Source organism: Struthio camelus, chromosome 3 (assembly GCF_040807025.1).
Source record: "Struthio camelus isolate bStrCam1 chromosome 3, bStrCam1.hap1, whole genome shotgun sequence".
Taxonomy (NCBI): Eukaryota; Metazoa; Chordata; class Aves; order Struthioniformes; family Struthionidae; genus Struthio; species Struthio camelus.
This window is the reverse complement of record NC_090944.1, coordinates 53746838-53765914: the sequence shown is the minus strand read 5'-3', so window position 1 is coordinate 53765914 and position 19077 is coordinate 53746838. Positions and strand designations below refer to the sequence as shown.

General features: G+C 37.1%; 1 long non-coding RNA gene across 4 annotated transcripts in view; it reads right to left on the bottom strand.

The window, feature by feature from the left end:
- Positions 1-19077, bottom strand: part of LOC138066722 (uncharacterized) — a 148291-nt gene that overhangs the window by 33622 nt on the left and 95592 nt on the right. The gene's annotated exons all lie outside the window — the stretch shown is intronic.

Below are 19077 nucleotides of genomic sequence, written 5' to 3'. Positions count from 1 at the left end.
ATAGAAAACACAGCTAAGGCATAATAGCTCAGAATCAAAATCACCTTGAAAAGACCACAGACTTGCACAGACTATGAAAAACGGCACAATACGTGGTGAATAGAAAAAGATGAAAGGCATGCAGTAGCTCACAGCAGTGCATAAGTCTGCAGGCACAAGTCAAGTACGCACGTTATAGGTAAAGAGACTAACTACAGCACAACTTCCTTGGATGAATATTTCATGGGAGCATTGCCCATCATTGCACCAGAAGATAAATAGACTGTCATCCTGAAAGTAAATGGGATATTTATTAACTTTAAGCTGGGCACTGGAGCACTGAGACAGTGCAATGTCAAAAAAACTATTATTAGCATTAAAAGAAGAGGTAGCGGAATGCAATTAAAAATACATGCAAAATAAAGGTGTAGGTAAATAGTCAACTGGCAAAGATAAAAATTTGCAGCAGCAGTTTGCAGGGACAAAGCCTTGGCTTCACCAAGAGTGTGACATTCTTAAAGGATCAAAGAATCAAAACAATCAAGGAAAAGTTTGAGGACTTCTTGGGAATGGAGAAGTTCTGAAGCACAGATAGCTGCTGAAAACCCAAGAGATCCACAGTTCATGTACCTAAGGAAGTCCCACTTAGACAGATCAGCTAAAAGAATGGGTTTCAAGCAATCTTCAGAGAAAGAAGAGACAAAACGTTTTCTTTACATTTAAATATACACAACACCAAGATGTCCACTCCAAGAGTCAAGGAAATGATACAAGAATGCTTTGGAACGGTCAGGAAATTCCTGACTGACCAAGCTCTTGGATCAGAATCTTAAACTCACTACACTGCAACAGTGGGGACCTGAGGAAATACAACATCAAATGCAAAAATAAGTTGTTTACAAATGGTTCAAAGGAATGAACTAGCCAAATTCTCATAAAGCAACATCGTAAAATTGCAGATCAATGTTTTATGCATTCTGGCCACTGACAAAAGCTGAGACCAGGCAGAGAAAAAGGTTTTGGCTTTAGTTCATTGCACAGAAAGATTCATGTCCTTACTTATAATAGACCAGCATCAGCTGTAAACAACCTAGAATGAGGGCCAAAATGGGCTAAGCAAACACCACCCTGAAAATATGGAGATTATTTTTTAATTACAAATTGATGGTTTGCAAATTGATTACAAGCTGAGGGGAAACTTGTTGAGCGGAGGAAAATTCTCTAGAGCATTTGATAAAACTGCATTGGAAAAAAATCCAAAGTTAGATAGAGTTACTATTAACGTGATTTTTAAACATTGTTCCATTACAGAAAAAGTATAGGTTGTAGCAGTTCGGGATGAGAACCCCCGAAGAGGATTATCATTAGCAGTGCAGACTAGCTTGTGTAACACATTTCAGGCCATAAAACAAAATCAAGGCAGGAACCTGAATTCATACATGGGATTTAAAACCATCAGAATGGTGAGATGACGGTGTTACTGAAAAAATATCTTAAAAAGGATACATGAAAGATAAACCCAAGGACTGAAAATTCCAAGAGACAGGCTGGAGCTGTTTGATTCTGCTCCCAAATACAGTAACACAGTGCCATTGGAGAATTTATCTAGGTTTTGTCACGTGTACAAAAATATAGGCTATGTCAATCAAATGAGACCTATCTGGCGAGACAGAGTAAATTGTCCTCTGGACTAAAGCAGTCCTTGATTTATTTAAACTGACTAGGAAGATGTATATATTCATTCTAGACTATTATTTAAATTTTCCTGAGATAGTATTACTAGAAAGTATTTTAGTTAAACAGGTGATTATGCAAATGTATTTATTGCTAGGCGTGGAAATGTCTGACATACTGTTTAACAGTGGGCCACAGTTTACTAGGGAGGACTTGAAACAATTTGCAGTGAAGTATGTGTTTACCAATGTGATGATCTTTAAAAGGCTATTGTAAAACAATCTGGATCCAAAGAACATGAGCATATTTAATTTAAGCTTCATTAGGTCTGCCTATTCCCCTCACCTCTGTCATCTGAACAAAAATAATATTTATGGCTTCGGGAATGAATTAAGCATCCCTAACCAAAATGTACCTTCCTGTGGAAAAGGTAAGCAAGTCAGCATAGTCACTCCTTTGCTATGTTTCTTTGTGAGCCAAAGAAATACAGCTGTATCCTGACCATAGCAAGGGACCACACAATTCCTTTTGTGCAGACCTGTGGATAAGAGGCTGCTGTTACTTATCAGTACCACTGCAGAATAAAAACAATAGTAGGGATGATGTAGTGAACAGGCAGATCTATTAACAAAATTGTCCTGTGCCATGGTAATCAGGACAGCTACCAGCTTGTTCTCTTTCTGGCTTGCCTGCCTTTACTGCTTTGTGCACCCACTGGGAATAAGTGCATAGTCATTCCGCTTTTGAGCTAGGTGTTGGGCTACCAAACCCGTGACAAAATTGTTTTAAAATAGTAGGTGAAACTGAACTGTGGACTGCTGTAGCTTCCTCTGTTGAGATGCTGTGATCATTGGCATCCAGTGACTAGACTGGCTTCTTATTTAAACGAGATACAATCTTGGTTTCCCAAAGTAACTCTCTCTTTCAAGGCAGAACTCCTTTTCTAAATCCTCCATATTTCTTCTCACTTCAGATCCCCTGCCTGCACACCAAACTGAGGTGCCAGAAGCCATAAAGACAGGCGAGCAAACTCAGCAGGGAATGTGCAGGTTTAGCACTGAATTTTCGTGACGTTTTGCTCAGAAATATATATCTGCCTTGTTGCTTAAAGAGGAGTGAGAGTACACTGATGGGAACACAGAGACCCTGGGAACATACATCCTGCGTCTGACCTGCCAAGGTTATCATAAGGGGAAGTTAAACCTTTAGGAAGCATAATCCCTGGACCAGTTGAATTTAGATATTGCTAGAATTAAGCTGTGCTGAAAAGCTCTCTGAACCACTTTCTGAGGCTTAGGTGTCTGAGAGAGCCCACTCTGCAGCACAGAAGTACCTAAGCATTTTGGTGATCTAGAAATAGTTCAGCCTCATGCCATTTTTTTGTTGTTTTTCACTGTTGTAATTGACTGGATAGGAATATGAAACTGATTCTTCGTGTCAAGCGGATACTGCTGGGGCTTGCAGGGAGCAGGGAGTTGTGTACACTACGGAAAGCACCTGCCCTACATGCCTTAGAGATACAGCTGAGTTGCAGACAGTGATTTAATCGTCAGTACTAAAAAGAAACAAAAAAGAAGCAGAAGGTCATGCAGCTTAACCTTCTCGCTAGATCATCAAAAAACGCTACCATGCAAAGAATTATATAAGAAGATAATTATATTTATGTATTTTAATATACTCATTTCCTTATGAAGTAAAATTTTCTCTGATAACTGGATGCATATGTTATGGCCTCTTAATTTTTCAACGTTTTACAGGGTCTGCTCAGCACAGCGGGTGCAGCCAAAGAGAGACCTGGACATGTACAAACTTACACACACCATTAAAAACATCCAACATGCAAAACAACTTAGAATGTGAATGAAAGCAAAAAACACAGTTTCATTTGCACAGTTGAGAGCTATAGGGACTTCGCTATAGTGTTAAAGGTTTCAGCATGTGTAGTAAGTGAAAAAGAAGGGTTTTTTTCTCCTTTTAGAATTGATGAATAAACTAAAATAATGCTAGATCTCTTCTGGTTTGGACTAACCTATCTTTTTTTCCAGCAAAACAGAATATCTGAAATACTCAAACTTTGTTCAGACAAAAAACAAATGTTTTGTTTTGGGGTTGCTTAGCTCTTTTGTTTATGTCCCTTCTTTTAATATAGTTCATTTTTAAAAGAAGAACATCCATTTGAAACAGAAAATATAAATGCTTTTTTTTAACATATTAAAAGTGGTATATTTGACATTTCTGAAATTACATTGTGTTTAAAACTTTCAAAAATAAATATCCATTTTTTTAGCTGCTCATGCCTTTTTTTTCAATTGAAGCTATTAGGCACATTCTACCTTTTAAAAAAGTCATTTTACTCAACAAAAAAATTCAAGTTTTTGAGCAAATTTACTACCTGTCAAAAGCCTTTTGCTTGCCTCTGCCAAAGAAAAAGAATCAGTGCCATACTACTGGTACCATAAGGCTGTCTTTGTGGCACTGTAGCTGCTAACAGTCAAATGACTTCTTGTACTGAAAGTCTTAAGGGAGCTGTTGCAATGAAGAACCAAAACAGCAGATGTTACCTAATATGAGTACTGGTAAGTATCAGCTGAAAAATAACACAGAAAAGATAATACAAGCACTTAGGCATTAGGAGATACAAATAAGCACAAAAGTGTATGCTATTTTCAAGAAAATATGGTACCCAAAGGCACTAATTGACTCTATGGACTAAATAATGTAGTTAGCAGTGAAAAAACAAAGCCTTTATTAATTTAGAGCAGTGCAGAAGATCATCAAAACCCACTAGGTCTTTTTCCTCCCACTATATAATAGTAAAAGTGATTCAAAACACATTGAAAAAAAGAAAATTCCAGTCTGAGACCATTCATGCTAAAAATTAAAAAAAAAGCAGTGAACATAGAAAGAGTGAGGAGAAATTTTAAATAGGAAAAATTTAATATTCCCATTATGTTACTAGCAAAGTTGTTCACAATAACAGTCATATAGCAGTCATTTTTAATGGTTCCAAATTCATGCCCAAATGACATTCTTTGAAAACTGCAAGACAAAAACACGTGACTGAGTTTGTGTGTTTTTTAAAAGAAAGTACTCTTTCCATGGAAATACAACATAGACTAGAAGAAAGCATATTGTTACAGCACTTTCTTGTTACAAGAAGCAAAGCTTATGCAAAAAAAAAAAAAAAAAAAAAAAAAGAGGACTATTAGGATGAATTCAGGTTATAAGATTCCTTGTTATTGGTGAAACAACAGTTATAACAAAAATCAAAAATTTGGAATATGGATTGTCTGCTGTCATGCAATTGATGCAGCTGCATATACTTCAAGTTAAATATTTTTCTAGCAGGTAACCCTTGTCAAGGAGAAGAAGCATAAGTAATGTATTTAAAACACTGCAAGGACGCAGCAAAGCAAAGCACAAGACTCTCCATATTGGAGAGGATGTGAACATCTAAAAGCTGTGTAACTAGTTGTGGCAACTAGCTGTTTCCACAGATTAGTCCTTGCCACAAAGTTCACGCTTTGATTCAAGCTTTTCTACAGTAAAATCTCTTCACTTCGTTCACTTACTCACAACATTAACCCACTCTGCAAACTGCTGCCAAGGTCTGTGCTCAGAAGTCAGACCTATTCTTTTTTCATAATACTTTACCAATGGAATTTCTGCTCCGTGTGCATCAGTACTAGTGCATAGGCAGTTGCATGTCTAGGTGGGGAAAGAGCCATATAACAGCTATAGTAGTGACAAAGAAACTTTTTAAAGATACAGGTCATAGGGGTGGGGGTGGAATTAGAGGATTTACATCTGCATGGCTCTTGCTCTTGTTACCTTCCTCCCAAAGGACTACCGCTGGTTAGGACTCTGGAAGGTGGACTCAGAATAGGAATATGGGTGGTAGGTGGAGGCTGACATCCAGAGCAGGCTGGTACTTGGGCTGAGTACTGATTAAGAAGATCTGAACCTAGTGGCTTAAGTGGTTCAAAGGGTTTAATAGAGGTCTTTCTCAATGGAGCGGATTTCACTCTCATTGACTGTTATGACCACCAGAATAGAGTACAAAGTCAAGCGGAGGCAATGGAAGCAATTTCTTGTGAACTGTGGTCAAACTTGGAGAAATGAACAGGATGCAAAAAAAAAAAAAAAAAGAAAGAAAAAGAAAAAGGAGGAGGGTGGCTGTTTCTTTTCTCAATATCTTTCTTTATTTCCTCCCTCTTATACACAATGATAAAAACTGTACTACAGGACTTTCCAAATAAGAGCTATGGTATGTGAAGAAAAGTGAACAACAAATTAGGAACACGGGTAATCGGATAGATGAAGACTGGCTTTTTTCTCCATTTGCCTACTCAGTAATTCCCTATTTTAAATATCCTATATTGAGTAACTCATAGAGGCTTCAGAGTTAGCATGAGAATGACTTTCCAACAGCGACAGACAAGATTCAGAATGAAAAATTTTACTGCTAGGCAAGAAAAATTTGCAATAATTTTCTACAATACAAGCAGACTTTTTTAGTACTTTTATTGCAGAAGCAATTCTAAATAACAGAGCTTGTCTTATAATAGCATTTCTATAATAACGGTGTTTTATAACAGAAGTGCTATTATTACAGAAATGGTATTATAATAGTAGCATTATTATTGTAGAATCTTTTCCATAACAGGAGTGCTAAATAAGCCCGTTTGTATTATAGAAAATGATTGCAAACTTCTTCCATGGTGCTGAAAATGCCTAAGCTTTTCTGTCTAATGTAATCCAGATTTTAAGAAAGATCATAAAAGTCTAAAAAGTCTTTTAAAAGGAATCCATGCTGCAGAACAACTGAAAACTCTGGCATGGCTCAGCATATGGTATACCTGACGCCAAATTTTAAAATCTAACTCCAGACTAAAAGTGGTTCAAAGCAGAAGTTAACAGAACATGTCTTTGAGAAGTGTAAAATATTCTCAGTGCTGGAATAAAGCACTGAAACGTTGGAATATCATCTCAGGTGATAAAAAGATGTAATATTCAGTAATAGTTATACCTCAAAAATGCTTTGGAAAAATCTTATATTGACATCAACTATATTAATATAAATTTCACTCATCATTCAATAAAGTATATATTGCTTTGCCATATACTTAGGAAGCATTCATCTAAAGAATTTAACTGTATATATAGGGAATGAATAAGTAAATTTTAGTTTATAAAATTCAACTCCTTTTTATTAAAGTTATCTGGTAATACTTCAGTGCTGAGATTCTAGTGCAGTATAGAAGACAAAGAATTTAAGTTCCAAAGCTACTGACCTTTTTAACATTAAAATAAAATCCTATATACTTCTAGGTTGATACAATCAGATTATACCATCTGGTTAGGATAGAGTCTATGAAACAGTAAAGTAAGAAAATTCAATAAACTCATATCCTCTGCAGGCATTTTTACATTTTTTAGACTGTCATGAAGGCTTTAGATGTGTGTTTGTATGAAATGAACTTATTTTATTATTGATTTCAGGCAGCAGAGAATTTTGTTGGATTTTTTTTTTTTTACAGCCTGCATTGCTATAGAGAGTATTTTTCATTACAGCAATAGTCCTAGCTCATATTCACAAATGAAAGTTATCATGAGCTATCATTTTTTGAGATTGAAAGATAAAGCATTACACAGAAAGACAAACTTTAAAATGCATATTTAAGAAATATTTTCTAACCTAATAAAAATAAACATTATTGATTAGCTTTTAAAATTTACTGACATACACATTCCAATACTTGCTATGCATACAATCCATGTAGTCAGCAGAGATTATATATTCATTCCAAAAATAATGGCAAAAAAATTGCAGAAATGCTCTGGCAAAAAACACACAAAATTAACCCTAACTCTGCTGCTTCCTCTGTGTTAATATCTAATCACAAGAGCAAATATTCTTATCTTTAAGGCCCTTACCTTAATCAGGGTTTAGTTCTGCACACACTCAAGCTGAGAAACAAAATCTCAGTGACTCTGAAAAGTATACTGCAAACGCTGCTCTTTCTCTAAGGGAGAGAGTTTAAAAGTTGCCATTTAATTTCTCATTCAAACCACTCCGTATGGCTTACTCCTTCCTTGACACTGACAGAGTCCTGGCAGTTTCTTTATGTCAAAACATTATTAATGGTGTGACAATCAATGATGATGCTTTCAAAGAGAAAAGTTTTAATTGAAACTAGGCATAGCCTTCCAGCGTGTTGTTCTCTCTGTTTTTTACATTGTGTATGCTCTTTGGGGTGTGAAACGCCCATTTTTGTCTTTTTCATAAAAAATAACACACTTATTTGTTAGGAACTGCAAAGAAAAATTCAGTGCAATTATTAGAGTACGACATTCTTCCTACACGGCCTACTGGCAGCACTTCACATAGGGAAGTTTCTAAAGCGCCCGCTCATGCTACGCTATCCCTTGCCAATTCTGCCTTGTTTTCCCGAGTATCAAAACCATTGGTATTCTTTTCAAGCACCTGCAGTTGCCCTGAAAAATAATTTTGTCAAATATTTCATTTGATTTTGTCGACTTTGTATGTACTTGCTACACTCAGCAGCTGCAAGTCCACTCCATGCCTAACTTAAGGCAGCGTTCTACTGTCTCCTCATCTTTTTTAAACCCTTGACACACAAACAAATATATGAATTAGGAAATGAAGTAAATGTCTAGGTATTTTCACAGTCTGTTGATGTAATATTAAGGAGCAAAACAATATCCTTTCCCTATCAGGCTTCCTACTCCCCATAAGCAAATCCAATTCAAAATGAGATCACACGGTAGAGTGACCTCATTCCGAGTGTTGCCTTATGCTTTTGGCAGCCCAGAAGAGAACACCCCTAGCTCTTGTGCTGTGTTTCGATCTCTTTGGATTTCTCCAGGGGTTTGAATATCTGCTGAAAAGCTCTCTGCAGCACTGAATACACCCGAAGAGGAAAGGGAACAAATACGGGGCGGGGGGGGAAGGGTATGTATGTGAAAAGTGGGGATTAGCTGATAAAAAAAAATGTCAAGCTGCCTGCAGCGGAGGGAAGAAGGGGTCGAGGGTAATAAAGCCAATTAGCGGAGCAGAGGATAAGAAGGCATATTTGAAATAAAGGAGTGATAATTTTAAGCAGCAAGGGAGAGATTAGAATATAGAAGTGCTAATGGTATGCAGTTTGGGAAGGAGATGGTAGAGTACTAGATTGAAAATACAAACCCTAACATGTCTCCTAGCTGCTTCAAATTAATGCTCCTATATTTCTGGACTGAATGATGCACAGATTACATAGGTATTCTGATTCCCTTGCTTCCTTTGCTTGCAGTATTATTCTTGCACATAGGAATGTTTCTTGCTTATTTCCAAGCAACTTCTTTTCCTTTGTCTTTACAATAAACTGATTTAGAGTTCCTCCTCTTGACTAATCTCCTCCTATTTTGCATGGCCTTACAAATATTCAGTGTCAAATATTACTTTACAATAAAACTGTTTTCATTTTTGGAATACCTCCTATAATTACTCCATTTAATTTGTAGGCTATTTGTTGGTACCTTACCAATCTGTTTCCATATTTTACATAGCTTGCTACTTGATAATAACTGTGCAGAAAGGGCACAACACAAAATTTAGGCTTAATTTAGATTCTGTTTGTATAACCTTTTTTAAACACTTCAGTCACTGAACACACTGGCTTTGTTTTTCAGCTGTGTCAATGGACTTAAAGAACAGCATCTATGCAGCATCCCAGTCTAGAGTGCTCACCAAATTAACTTTCACTCTCCAGCCTGTCAGTTTACATCAGAGGCACACCTGTAACGTAAAGCAGCATTTCAAATCCTAACAATATTTTTGCAGATTACGGGGCTTTACTCACACATCTTGAACAACAGATTTGGTACCTAACTGTATTTGCCTCCGATTTTGTTATATTCCTGTTCAGTAATAACTACCCTAGATGTAAACAATCAAGGCTTCAAAGCATGCAGTATTTATCCGTGGCTTTATACCAAGGCTGAATTCTGGTATTCCTGAAATTAAAACTCGGACTGACTTCAGCAGAATCGGTATTCACCCCATGAATCCAGCATCTCCTGTTCACTGCGGAAGCAGACATAAGATTCCTACATCAGGGCGATTCTTTGCTAGAGGTGAGTCTGAAAAATCTCAAATTGAAATAACATAAGAGGTTTTAGGAACAAGCTGATCAGCTGGAGAGTAAAAAATCACCATGATTCAGCAGTAACCACCTGTATTTTTAAAAGAACTCACATATGAAATTGCTGACTTATTAACATAATAAGTACATAATTGACCACTTAAATCTGCTTTAGTGTAGGGAAAAGGAAGATGGCATATATAATAACTATTCATTAAAAAGTCTCCAGAGGTGATCTGGGAAATAAACACTAGTAAGTCTGACTTTGCTACCAGACAAGCTGGTAGAAGATATAATGACAAATATGCTTAGTAAAGATATGGAACACCAGTAAGCAGAGCTTCTGCAAAGAGAACTGAGGCTTCACAAATCTATTAGAGGTCTGTGAGGCATATGATATGGATGATCTCCTGGATCTATATCCCACACTAAAGGACTTAAGAAATGAACAATGAAAATTGGGGGATAAAATAGAAGGTCCTTTTAAGAATTAAGTATTGATTAAAAGATAGCAAACAAAGGTTATGAATAAACAGTCAATTTTCAAAATGAAGAGAGGATATCTAATCTTAAATTAAACCTAATCTTAAATATGGTGCAGATATTGAGGTGACAAAGCAATGGGATGACACATTATTCCACATACTCAACACTTTCTGCTGACTACAAATAGTTTCAGAAAGAGAATTAGAATCACAGAATAATTGAGTCGGGAAGGTATTCCTAAAGGCCATCTGTTTTCACTCAGAGAAGGATCCCTCCTTTTGAAGTTAGATCATTGCTCATAGCTTTGTCTAGTTGAATTTTGAATATCTCCAAAGATGACAATTTCAAAATTCCTTCTTCACAACCTGTTCCAGCATTTGATAGCCTTTGGAGGGGAAAAAAAAAAAAAAACTTTTCACAGTCTGACTGGAATTTTAATTGGAATTTTCCTTGTTTCTTGTTTCCTTGTTCATCATGTTTATGGCTTCTCATGTTTTCATTGCGTACCTCTGAGAAGAGTCGGGCCCTGTCTTCTCTATAATGTCTCATTAGGTAGTTCAAGCCATCAGTAAGATACCCTGGGTCTTTTCTTCAGGCTGAACAGACCCAGCTCTCTTGACTCCTCTTTCTGTGTCATGTGCTCCAGACCCCTAATCACCTTGCTTGGTCTTCACTGGACTCTCTTCAGTGTATCAAAGTCTTTCCTGTACTGGGGAGCTTAAAACTGGACGTAGTACTCCAGACGCAGTACCACAAGTGCTGAACAGAAATAAAAAATATTCTCCTCTGCATTTTGACTATGCAGTTGGACTTCACTGCTGCAAGAGCACCATGCTGACTTATAATCAACTTGTCCACCAAGTCCCCCAGGCTCTGTTCTGCAAAATTTCCTCTTATCCTGCCAATGCCTAGCCAACGCACAATATTGAGTGACTAGCTGATAAAAGAGTGGATGGGTTTCTAAACAGTGGATATAATGAAAAAAGGAGTGGAGAAATCAAGATAGCTGTAAATATGCTATGGTGGATTTTAAACTGTCTTGGTTGCCAGTCAAAAGATTTTGAAAACATTGCAGATAATTCTGTGAATTGACCAGCCAAATCCTCAGCAGTGGTCATGAAGAAGGTGGAAAAATAAAGGAAAAGAATTTACAATAAAACAGAAAACATTACTGTGCACTATTCGTGAAGTACTTCTACCTCTTCAATACAGCATGTAACTCTGTTTTGTTTTTTTTAATAACCATAGCAATGGAAAAGTAGAAAATGACAAGAAGAGCAATCAGAGGCATTGAATTGCTTTCAAATGAGAAGAAAAAATTAACAGACTAGAACCCCACATAGAGGGCATGACTGTGTCAGTAAATAGAAATCCAAAGTCATAAACAGAGGGAAAAAGAGGAGGTTGAAATAACTGTTTATTTCTCAAAAAACTGAAACTACGAGTACTCAGTGATGTCGCTGAACAATAGGTTTTTTAAAAAAGAAGTATTGCTTTAAATAATACATAACTGCACTGTGGAGCTGGAGTTTTTCCTTCTGCATCTCTGGAGGCCAGAAGTGTAAATGGGTTCGAAAAAGGATTAGACCAGTCATGGAGGATAAGTACATTGATAGTTATTAAACACAGCAGTCCAAGGACAGCCTCTCACTCATGCACTCCTTAAGCACTGTTTGCTGGAAATGCTAAAAGAGTTAGAACCAACTCTGTGCGTTATTGGCTTTCTTAAGTAACCACTATCAATCAGTGCTTCAGCCTGGACACTAGTCTAGATGTACGTTTGCTATCACTTATTTCGACTATACTTAGGATGATTCCATGTTAACTAGAAACACAAACTACAGAGAAAATAAAAGCAAAGTTACAATAATAGCTATTTTGAGGGCTGCTCTTCAGAATAAAATTGCCTCTCTTCATATAGCGAGCCTGAAAGTACAGCCTCAGGTGTAGCCAGAACACTTACACTATTAGCGTGCATACCAGGCTGTGAACTTACAGGTCCTTTGGCAGTATGTCCTTCAAAGACTAGATATATATATACTGGATAACAATTAGAAAAGGATGAGAAATGGGAACAGCAATGGACCTTGCACAGTCATATGTCTGTGCCAAACGGTGCAGGACTATAGAGCAGAAGAAAAACAGGATTTCATGGCTATTTCTGTCTGTAGCTGAGATGCTCCCTAATCTCCTTTTGCTCACCACTTACTTTCAGCTGCCTAGTCACCGACCTAGCTTTAGAATAGTTTAAACTTTGTATTCCTTTTGACTCTCAAATGGGATTCAGATGTCAAAGCACCTCAATCACATCCCATACCTACGTCCGTCTTATCTTGGTACGCCAATATTCTGTATTTTTTCTGTATTTCTGCAAACTCTAGGGTGGAGAAACTTAGGGAAATGCAACATCTGTATGGCAGAACATTCTCCAATCCCACACAAGTGGATGCAATTTCATATAGTTTAAATTCACACCTTAAACAACATTTAAAAAATAATAGAATGGTTTGGCTTTGTTGTTTTTATTACAATAGTCGTTCCAAGATGCTAATATGGAAAATGTTTCTATATATCTAATAATTAAACAAAGCAGTAAGAGGAGCACAATAACAAGATCTTGGGAAAAATTATAAGAAGACGATGGTATACAGATTTCTTCTCATAAGAAGAGTAATGATAGATTCTTTCTTCTTCTTATAAAATACTTTTTAACGTTAGATCTACATTACACTGTTTGGCTGCTGGAAGATAGTTCACGGAAGAGTACTTCATTGCTTTTTTTTCCAGAGCACCTGATTCTTGTTAACAAGCAGGCTCCAGGTACACGGAATTGACTCTTCCTTGCTTTAAAAGAAATTTGTAGTACTTTTCTCAAACAGTTTTCCTTCAGTTATTAGACTTCTGTACAGCTTCTGCCCAGGACATCCTCCCTTAAGTACCATTCCCTATCTATTTACACAACCTCTTCCTCTCGTCTTCTGAAAGCTACCTTTTTCATTCTCTCCTTTTTATCATTATGTCTTCTCTTTATGGCTAAGAATTTCACCAGTCATTTGGCTAGCCTACTAAACGTTACTCCTCCACACGAGTTGAAAAGGATGTGGTCTTGGAGCCAGCTAGCATGACAGTCCTCTGATTTTACTGAAGAGACAACTCCATAAACACCACATTGAGATGACAAATACTACTGCATGTATGTCTACAACTACAGATAAAATTCTAGTAAAGTGGTCAATAGAATTGCACCAGGAAAATAATTGTCTTTGGAGTGTCTAATGGGATCCTCAAACAGCACTAAAGCAGGAAAATTTGGAATTTTTAAATACTATTACCCCTTTTCTGTAAAAGGGCAAGTAAAGTAAGCTGGTTTAGTTACTGATATGCGCGATCTCTCTCAAGGAAGTTATACTAGTCAGACATCATAAAACTCCTTTGCGTTGTATTTTCTGATATTGTAATTTTTCCACAAAGAATTTCTCACACCCTTTCAAAGCACATTTTTAAGCCAGGGGCCCTTCTTTCTCTTTATCATTAACTTTCATTTTAGAATGAGTTGCAATTTGGGAATTGAGAACCTGAGTTTATATTTTTCAGCCTATGTTTTTCTTTAGCTTATGAACCTAACAGAGAGACTACTTGTTTCACATTTCTGATGTATTCACATATAAATAGTCTCTCTTCACAATTAACTTTTAGAAACTTTCAAATGTGAGCAAAGACACCAGTAGCTTAAGTATCACAGGAATTTTATGAGGATTCCAACAATAGCAACCATGTTGATGATATCAGTTAATGCTTATTATTTATACTAGAGATAGCATTTGTACATCAATCCATCTCTCACATTTAATCTATTTTTAAGATTCTTGCTGCATGTGTTACCACAACTTCTGAGAAATTCCAGTAAGCTACTAGTGAAATATTGTCCTAATATTCTGTGATGATAACAAGTACAGAAGAGGTGGCAACTCTTTTTCACACTTGGGACAACTGGGTTTCTTGTACCTATATCCCCAGCAAAGTTTCCCACTTCCTTAAAAAATTACACTTTCCTTGTCAAACTAGTCAGAAGGATTTCATGCAAGCATGAGATCATTATTTCAGTATCCCTCGTCCTGCAAAGGAATCTTTTTTATTGCTTGCATCTAGGCACCCGATCTATAAATTAGCACTCAGCTGCTTACTTTGCAGTATATAGTTCTCTGTGTCTTGTTAAAGCATAAAAAATAGGGCTAAAAAGCATCTGGTTCAACAAATCTGGTCACCTGACATAAAAAGTTCTATTGTATACATCCCTTTCATAAATGTATCAAGCTTCATACAATGACTAGTTATTCCTGTTATTCCTGTAGCCAGTAATTCCTGAACCGGTGTTCCAGAACTGCACTCCTAACAATCCCAAATCTAATAATTCCCATCTCAAATTTATTCAAAAACAAAAAAAATTAATTGTTCCAAATTTTAAAATTCTACTTTTATTACTAAGTTTACAAGGCTAACACTATATTTTTATGGTCATATCTTACAATTCAAGAAAATTAAAAGGGAATAAGGCTGCAAATGAAAAGGCTGTTATACATGGATGTCTTCTAAGTGATATATGTGATAGAAGTGATTAGCATTAACTGATCTTCCTGAAGAATGTACAAGTATAATTCATTATAATGGCTTAGAAGTGCAATTAGTGAACTATAGTGTAAATGACACTGCTGTTCATAGACCTACCCATAAGAGTAATTATATTTTGAAAACTACTTAGTGAAAAATTGATTGAATGGGTCCTGTGTGCATAGATAATTGAGATAAAAATATGTAAACAAATTCCCATTAATAAGTTTTATGGCAAATTTATACATTTACATGTTTAGCTAGCTTGGAAATATATATAAGGAATGATAATTTTCTGGTGCTTCATTTTTAAGATACATTTACAAGAAAAATTTTTTTATACCTTTGAAAGAAAACTATTTGACTATTCTTACATTGCATAGTAAGATTTGCTCTGATCCTCCCACTCGCTATTTCCTGATACTTAAAAAAAAAAGAAATTCAGAAAGAAAACGTCCACTGTCCTCAACTCTTTAAATTCAGGAGGCTTCCAGATGAGATCAGCGTGGCACATGCTAGGTTAGAACAAGACTTGCCTGGTGCCAGTTGCAGGAGTTGCAGGCAACTCCTCTTCCAACCAAGCAGAAGAAAAAACAGAATTGATGTTTTTTTCCTCTTTAAAAGAAATCTGCAAATCCTATCCTAAGAACTATTCACAACTTCAAGCTAGAATACAGGAACTTGAGTGATATTAAAGACACCCAGTGTGTCTTCAGTGACCTATCCCAACCATATCCCCCCAGAATACAGTCTCTCACTAGTCAAAAGTCAGTTTTGCCTGCACTGCTGAGAAGCTTCTAGGAAGCTATTCTCATAGCACATGTATCCACACTCACAGACATTCTTGCTATTTAGGGAGAGATGGAATTTACTCACTTCTCCTTTTTATTTTTCCACTAATTTGGGGTTATCTTAATTGCTGGCATTTCCTTTTAATTTTATTTGACCACGTTTTATATCAAATGAAGAATTTCCAGCAAAGGTAAAGAAATATTTATGGTGCTGTTCTGAACACTAGTAACTATTTACCTGCATTCCAGAAAGATGAATTCAAGCAGAGATGTGCTCAAAGGGTGCTATTAGGTTACTATATGCAATGGAGTGCAGATCTTAGAAAAGAAAGCTGGACTAGAGAAGCTTGACTTATTTTATCCAGTGAGATGAATATTGCTCACTCTGTCTCAGAATAGCAACAGTATAAGTGCCAGGAAAGCAAAAGAACTATTTGACCTAATGGGCAAATGAGTAAAACTGACTGTGAATACATTTACGCTGGAAAATATAAGTAGGTTTCCAATGATGACAGGAGAAAGATGCTGAATGACAGGAGTAAGGTAAACAACAATATTAATGGTAAACAACATAAACAGTTTTAAAGAAGGAGGTTTTCATGAAGTGCTTATACAGTGTGGCTGATGGCAGGGGAGTGGACTTGATGACACAGGATGTTTTCTCTAGTCCTGTACTTGATAAGAAAAATCATAGAGGTCTTCTAGGTTTTCATGAATAAATGATTATGTATTCATTGTACTGTAGTATATAAATTATATAATTTATTATAAATAAACACCAGACTTACGAAGAAACATTCACTGGAACTCCATAGTAGCTATATCACTCAGTCGAGTGATCTGAAAACAAGACCAAAAGAAATCCATGCTGTTGTGAAGAGAGATTTCTGGTACCAAGCACATTATTAGATACCCCATGTTATTCATAATTAAATTGAATGTTTAAATGTTTAAATAAATGGACTTAGCTTAAAATAATAATTAAAAGAAACACTTCACATATGCTTTGTGATAATCCTAATTGTAACTATACCTGATACCTCTCGTTTTTAATCACACAAGATATTTTTGGTATGATAGTAATATAAATTATCTAATATATTTTATAAAATACTAAGTTTTCATGTTATTTCATTTTGTATAGATGTTTGTCTAAGACCTTAGTGAAAATACCTTATTGGACTAATTCAGTTTCATTTTTATTAGTAAATGCTAATTTCATCCTCTTTTTTGAGATGTCCAAAAGCTTTTATTCAATGCTAGGTTTTTTTGCCTAAAGATTGTGGGTTTTTTCCTGAAGACTTTAGCGAATTAGTAAATAAAGAGTGCAAATATTTGGATATTGTAAGAATAAAGGATGAGTTTCTTTTGTAAGCACAGTAAGTGCTACATGGTGCACTTTTTTCTTTAAAAAAGAATAAAATAAGAATACAATTATTTATTTAACCATTTGAAATGCTGTGTTTTCAGCTATGACTTAATGTAGTTACTTGATCACTTAACACTAGAAACAAGTATGAAATGTATGATTTTAAGGGTTATTTCTGAGAACAAACTTGACATGGGGAGCGATACATGACTGAACAAGACAAAAATTAATGCTGGGTAGCAGTGGCAAAATTCTTCAATTTTAGGCCCTTAAAAGTCCCAGTGCAAATTGTTTCTGTGAATCTAAAACCTTCATCAATCAGATGTAAATTACAGCATGCATGACTGGCTGCATTTTCCACTCTAGAGTTCCCTACAGAGAATAAGAGATCCAACTACTATAGAGGCTCAACTAAACTGCAAGTCTCTTTTTTGCTCTCTTGAGAACATATACGAACACATCAGAAGGGACAGCATTCACTTGAAACTCACATCAGCAGATCTTACTGAATCAGAGACAATGAGTTGAGCCAGCATCTTTTAGAACAACAAAATAAAGGAGACCAGGAAAAGGCAGATAAATATTGATACAGGAAACAGCACTAAAAGCTTACTTAATACCTTACGGTATTAAGTGGCCTCTCTAATCACATGTCCAATGAACAGCAGATTCAGAGAAAGCTAACCCAAGAGGCTGCATAGTCATAGAAGGATAAACTGTAAAGAACAGTGGCACAAGGTGTATTCCCAGCATTAACAGGGTCATGACTGTCATAGACTTCCGTAAATAGCAAAAGGGATTAAAAACAAATTTTAAGCAACGCATTAAAAATAGGGCTGTTGAATGACCTAACAGTAGATACCTGAGCTACCATGCAGGATAACACTACTGCTAATTGATTTCAGCCACAGAGAGGAAAGCTGAAATTCTTGCTATTCTTGTGATCTTTGGACACTTAATTATGGGGCAGAGATAATGTATGAACAGAGCCTATGATCTGTGAAAGGAAACCACAAATGTCAGACTTTGTAAGGTAAAACCAGAATACAACAAGAATATATAAGAAAAAGTGCAGCTTAACGTAGTATTTCTAAAACTTCCTAAAAAATCACAACCTCCTTTTGCCTCATGAGTCTTCATGACACTTTCTGAGGCAACAGCAGCTCAGCTTTTGCAGAGCAAAGGCGGCAAGTGACTAGCTGCAGTATTTACATTAACTGACCCATCACAAAGCAACAGAGCTGCTGACCCATTTGATAGCCTTCTATGATGGAAGGACTGGCTGGGTAGATGAGGGGAGAGCAGTGGCTGTTGTCTGCCTGGACTTCAGCAAGGCTTTTGACACTGTCTCCCATCACATCCTCCTAGGCAAGCTCAGGAAGTGTGGGCTAGATGAGTGGACGGTGAGGTGGATTGAGAACTGGCTGGATGGCCGAGCTCAGAGGGTTGTGGTCAGTGGCACAGAGGTCTAGTTGGAGGCCTGTAGTTAGTGGTGTCCCCCAGGGGTCAGTCCTGGGTCCAGTCTTGTTCAGTGTAGTCATCCATGACCTGCAGGAAGGCACAGAGTGCACTCTCAGCATGTTTGCTGCTGATCCTAAACTGGGGGGAGTGGCTGACACACCAGAGGGCTGTGCTGCCATTCAGAGGGACCTGGACAGGCTGGAGAGGTGGGCAGAGAGGAACCTCCTGCAGTTCAACACAGGCAAGTGCAGGGTCCTGCCCCTGGGGAGGAAGAACCCCAGGCACCAGTCCCGGCTGGGTGCTGACCTGCTGGAGAGCAGCTCTGCAGAGAAGGAGCTGGGAGTGCTGGTGGACAACAAGTTAAGCATGAGGCAGCAATGTGCCCTTGTGGCCAAGAAGACCAACGGTATCCTGGGGTGCACTAGGCAGAGTGTTGCCAGCAGGTCGAGGGAGGTGATCCTGCCCCTCTGCTCAGCCCTGGTGAGCCCCCACTTGGAGTATTGTGTCCAGTGCTGGGCTCCCCAGGACAAGAGGGACGTGGCACTCCTGGAGAGAGTCCAGA